Source organism: Emydura macquarii, unplaced genomic scaffold, assembly GCF_026122565.2.
Source record: "Emydura macquarii macquarii isolate MOO-44397 ecotype Brisbane River unplaced genomic scaffold, CSIRO-AGI_Emac_v2 contig_1027, whole genome shotgun sequence".
Classification (NCBI taxonomy): domain Eukaryota; kingdom Metazoa; phylum Chordata; order Testudines; family Chelidae; genus Emydura; species Emydura macquarii.
The window spans coordinates 3,956,023-3,961,665 of NW_027131164.1; the positions used below are offsets into that span (position 1 = coordinate 3,956,023).

General features: G+C 37.1%; 1 long non-coding RNA gene across 1 annotated transcript; it reads right to left on the minus strand.

Moving 5' to 3' along the window:
• Positions 1 to 304: 304 nt before the first annotated feature.
• Positions 305 to 5,219, minus strand: LOC137150806 (uncharacterized). Its single transcript, XR_010919065.1, has 4 exons — positions 5,177 to 5,219; positions 3,573 to 3,697; positions 1,872 to 1,965; positions 305 to 519 (listed from the first exon to the last, which is right to left on the minus strand). It is a non-coding gene; the product is annotated as an uncharacterized lncRNA (long non-coding RNA).
• Positions 5,220 to 5,643: the final 424 nt, after the last annotated feature.

The window sequence follows — 5,643 nt, forward strand, 5'->3', positions numbered from 1 at the left end:
AGTGACTCTTTCTTTAAAGGAAGCGTTATATGTTAGATGCAGTTTGGGGTTCAGACCATCACTAATGAACTGAGCAGGCCAAATCCTAGTACCATTGCCCCTCTACCCCCACCCCCGCCAAAGTCACTGGGAGTTTTGACAGTGACTTCAAAAAGCCTAGGATTTGGCCCAGTGAGTTATTTTCAAGGAAATTGGAGCACAACTCTTCTTAGAGGGAAAAAAATCTTTTCAATGTGTGAATCAAAAACTCACCACTGCATGTTACGCAGATCATTGCACGCTGAGGATAATAGAGAACAAAGATTTTAATAAAGCTAGAAAACGGTGGGAGTTTTTTTAAATTCCTGAAATTTACCCCGCCCAGTACAATCCAAGTCAAACGTCACATTAGAAATAATGAAGCCCTATGCCTTTGCAGAACTTCTGAATTGAAAATAGGTCCCCATGAGAATTAAAGATGGTCCTGAAGTGTAGCTCTAATTTCTCAGCCTTTCAGTGAGCTACGGTGCCTGATCCCAGCTGTAAAACACAGAACATTTCAAAATTTAAGAAAACTTACTTATTTTAAACAGGTTTCCATTTTTGGCCAGCGCTGATTTTTACAGTCTCAGGGCTTGTGTTCAATGGTTTTTTTTCACAAAACAATTTTACTGTTTTTCAACCAGCTCTTATTCCAAGGGCAGTTCCCAAACTTAAACACCAGACGCAGGTTTTTATTGCATACCTCATTCTCTCTGTGTTTTAATCAGACATCTCCAATTTAAAATTCCAATATTGGAAAACAAGATTTGAAGAAAAAGAAAAAAAAAAAACCCACACTCATTAAGACCAACAATTTGTGTTTGAGACGTCATTTCAAAACAGCATTCGCCTTTTAGTGATTCATGTCAAATAATTCAGAATGATTATTTATGGTGAACATGTGTCCATATATCATACATCCATTTCCACATCTGGCACAAGCTTGTTAGCTATCTCAAATGAGAAGCCACGGACTGGATAGGACTGGAAACTAAACTACTCTCTCACCACTACAGACTGTGCGACTAATTCACCTCATTTTATACCAATTAACTAGTGGTAAAACTCCACTGATCTCAGTGCAATTAGCCCTGATTTAAACCAGTGAGAGAACACAACAATTAAGGCTAATCCACACAGTGTTAGTGCGTGGCAAGTCAGAGTGTAAATCTACAATACGCTAGCTTGCCACACACTAAATCATCATGTAGACAAGCTCTTAGCAGATTTTTCAGCCAAACGGCCTGAGTCTTTTTATATACTCTCATTTTACACTCTTGTAACTCCATTAACTTCAACAGACTTACTTCTGATTTGTACCACTATAAATGGGAGAAAAAGCTGGCCTACAGGCCATAATTCTGTCATCATTTACCCAGGTTCAATGCCCACTGGCATTTTCAGGAGTTGCACCTGGGCAAATGAGGTCACAATTGGGTCCAGAGTGCTTTAGGCCCAAAGCTTCTTGTCAGTGCGTAGTCTGGGGATCCAAACAACACAAAGGAATCTTCGCCCCCAGGCACCAGACTAAGCTGAGTCACTCCACAGCTACTATTCCTAGCTAGTGTTTCAAAGTTCATTTTATTTCAAAGTGTTCAAAATGTGTTTCATTTTTGAAAAAAATTTCTCATTTTTGAAAAAAAAATTGTAAAGACAACAACAAATTAGTTATCAACATTTGTCACTTCTTAAAAACTAGAGTTTTGGTAAATGAAACATTTTGATAACCATTTCAATAATGTTTTCTAACTTTTTTTTTTAAATGGAAGACAAAGAAGAAAATACATTAAAAAGGCAAAAAAAAAAAAAAAAAATTGGTCAAAAAACTTTCAACCGTCTCTATTACCAACCTTCTCTCTTTGAGGAAACAGCTCCAGGACTTCCATAGACCCTCTATCAAAACACCACCTCAGAACCATCCTGCCAAATCTTCACTGCTACAGCCTAGGGTTAAAACACAGCTAGCAAAAAATAGTTGTCCTAGAAGAAACATTTATGTAGTGTTGACACTAGAATTTACAGTCATGACAGGTAGCGACACTCACAACCGTGATATTCCCTTCTACTCAACAATCCCTTCCAACGAAGGGGGGGGGGGGAAGGAAATTAATTAAATCAAATTTAAAAAGATAAATACTCCAGCCAGAGTTTTAACCCTTAAAAAAAAGAGATGTATCAGAGACTCCACGAAGTCCACTATGGATTTCGCTATTGTTATTCATTTTATGTAGAAGGTGGCTCAAATAGTACAGTAATGGGTAACAGTATAAAACTGAATGATAGATTATATAGAATAGATGTTTATTAATGTGTCTGTACCCTAAGATTGTGTGTAGTTTTTGTGTGCTTCCTTGTGTGTTTATGAATGTGTTTGAATTGTGTGCACACATCCATAAGCAGTGGTTCTACCACCTTTAAAGTTTTTAGTAATTGGGAGATATTTCCTATAGGGAGAAAAAGGAACTCCTAGAATACATTCCAGGTCATAGAGTATTTCAGAGTTCAACCATTGTCTGTGTGTGCAAATCAGATATGCAGGTCAGGGATGCACAGAAGTTCATGAGACTTTTATACACACTTGAAAACCTGTCCTGTTACTTTAACCCAGGAGATTATAGGAGTCTCCAAACACTTAGTGAGCTCTTATGCTGCAGAACTTTGGAACAGGAGTTAACTGATGCCATTGTAGACACATGGGGTAAAACACCTCTCCAGTGCAGCCCCATTGTACAGGAAGTTCATTGGAATGTTTGTACTTCCAAGAATGTAGCTGTGTTGTAGTACCACACAGAGACAAGAGTGGAATCCAACAGAGAAGTGTTTCAGTATAAAGTTTCAGCCTTCAATTACCATTCTCTGTCTGATCAGTTTGCGGGGGGGGGGGGGGGGGACGGGACGACGACCTGAGGTAAGTCTGGAGGAGGCACTTGAGCTGATCATGACTTCTGGAAACCCACATATCTTTTTTCTTTTATTCCCCACGGTGTTTAAATAACTACATGAGCATCAGAAAACACCTACGCTTACTAATTTTTTGTGAAGTTCCAATACTATGCTGAGTTCTGTGCCTGACACAGAACAAGGCAGACCCTTTTCCCAGCTGCTTGCAGTCTAAATATGGTGAGGTATATATTTTATGATTGCTGATCAATTTTATATCACCCCATATCCATATATATTCTCATATCACATGTGATCCAGATAGACAGATTTAAATAGTGATTGAGTGGATTCACAATTACATCTGCTATCTGAAAATCAAGAGCAATTATGATTTAACTGAGTCAAAAAGGGTGCACGTGGTTAAGACATGCACTTGGCAGACATGAGTAGGAATTGGGATCACACTTGGCAGACATAAGTAGGAATTAGGATCACAATAGCTTGCAGTATACTAAGTACCATCCGCACACAGAGGCAGACAGTGCCTACTGCAGAGTGCATCATTCAATTATCTAAACATAAACTGACAGCTTTGAGAGAGTAAAGAAAAGGAACAAATATACACTAATGAGTAAAAATAGCAGAGGCAGATTTTGCCATCAACATACTAAAAGTCCCCAGTAGTTTGTATTGTTTAGTGTCTCTGCAGTTTTTTTCTGGTCTTTTTGCTCTTCAGTCAGTAAGAATATTCATAAAAAATCATTAGTTCCCAGCTCTCACACATGGGTAGCTCCTAAAGAATGAAAAGAATATAGCAGTATTAGAAAATAACTGTAGTATAATATTTGCAAAGGAAGGGATTTTGTAATAAACAGGAAATATCAGGGACAGATGAGAAATAAAAAAGCAAAGAGCCCCCTTCGGAGTCATCACATATGTGATTAGAGAGACTTAAAGGATTCACCAATAGACTCTCCAAGCAACTGAGCGTTGCTTAGATGGTATGCAGTCAGGTTGCATTCGTATTCAGAAATCCCAGCTGTATCAGTGTACCCAGGACTATTGAATATTTGTGAGAAGAATTACACACAATTCTGTTAATAAAAGAAATCGAGGGACATTTTCAAGGGAGTCAGATTGCTGTAGATATTGTTATCTTCCAACTTTTCTATGCCTTTGTTCACTTTTATACTTCAGTGAAATTAGGAAATCAATATAGTCATAAATATGTTGTACGTCATTTAAAACAGGCTTTAGACAAGTCTAGTTTACATAGAAAAACTACATACATGTATTTGCTTGGGAATAAAATAAGAATGTAATCTAGTGATGAAAGCAGAATAACAGTCCTATATCTACTAGCAGCTCATTCGGTGACCGTAAGTAAGACATGCTGAACTTCTCTATGAACTCAATTTAGCCATCTAAGAAAAGGGTACAATATCCCTAAACTAGTTTCTTTTTGAGATTTCTCATTTTCTATAGCCCAATAGCTCCCCAAACACACACACCCATTCCACACAGAATCTTATCTTGTGTTGCCTTTTCATGGTGTTGGGGAATTAATAGCTTGTTTTGCCTCACCCCCACTTTATCCTGGGACAATTCCCTGGGGCTGTCAGGGTTTGTGGGTGGCTGTTCATAGATTGCAACTGTGGGGCAGCATATTATCCCTCTTTCCCAGCACCAAATGCATAACAATATTAAGAGCAATAGGCACTGCAATGCACATATAGGGTGGGATTTACTCAAGTAGTCAGTTTTGGCCTATTTTTGATACCACAATGGGCAGACAATAGGAGTTTCAGTGAAAGCAGAGTTAAGCTGAACATTTTTCCCATTCATTATGTTTTAGGCTTATATTTGAAAACTATTTTATGTATTTAAGCCACATGTTTTCTTTCTAGATCTTTTACTTAATTCTGCAGTCAAAAAGGTTGATAGTTTCTTAATAGCTGATACTATGATATGTCTCTTAACGGTCACAAAAGAATTAACATATAGACTATAAATGGTTACCTAGCTTTAAAAGTGGGAATGCACATCCTATAAACAATCCAGAGAGCTCCTACAATACTTATTTGGGGTTTGGATGGAATGTCCTATGAGGAAATACTATGTTTAGTCTGGCAGAGATTTACTTGAGAAGTGGCTGCATAATGGTATACAAAATACAGACAAGTTAAATCTGGACAAAGGACAGAGGTATTAGAGAACCTAATTTCTTCAAATACTGTAAGATGATTAAAGTAAAAAAACAACCAGATCTTACATTAATGAACAACTGCTGGTCTTGTGTAGCCCTTCAGTCCTTTAAAAATAACAATGAGAATTGCAGAACAATTAGTAGAACAAATATTTGTTCTTACAAAAAACCATATTGAATAGATTTGGAACACAGGAAGCAAGTAATTATTAGAATCAAAATAGGCTAATGTTCTCCCTATGCTATTTCTAAAACAATTTGAGTTTCATTATTAGTCTGTGTATTTAACATATCATTTTGAATCTTGTTACATGTTATTTGGACTACATTTAATAGGATTATTATTTTTGGCATTCATGGTCATGCAATGTCTATAAACAATACTTCTGAACCCTTTAATACAAGAAATGGCCATGTGGTGTCAAGAAATGAGCAGATCTTTTTGTATTTTGAACCTTGCATTTATGCATTTGAACCTTGACTTTAGCAAAGCTTTTGATACTGTCTCACACAGTATTCTTATCAGCAAGTTA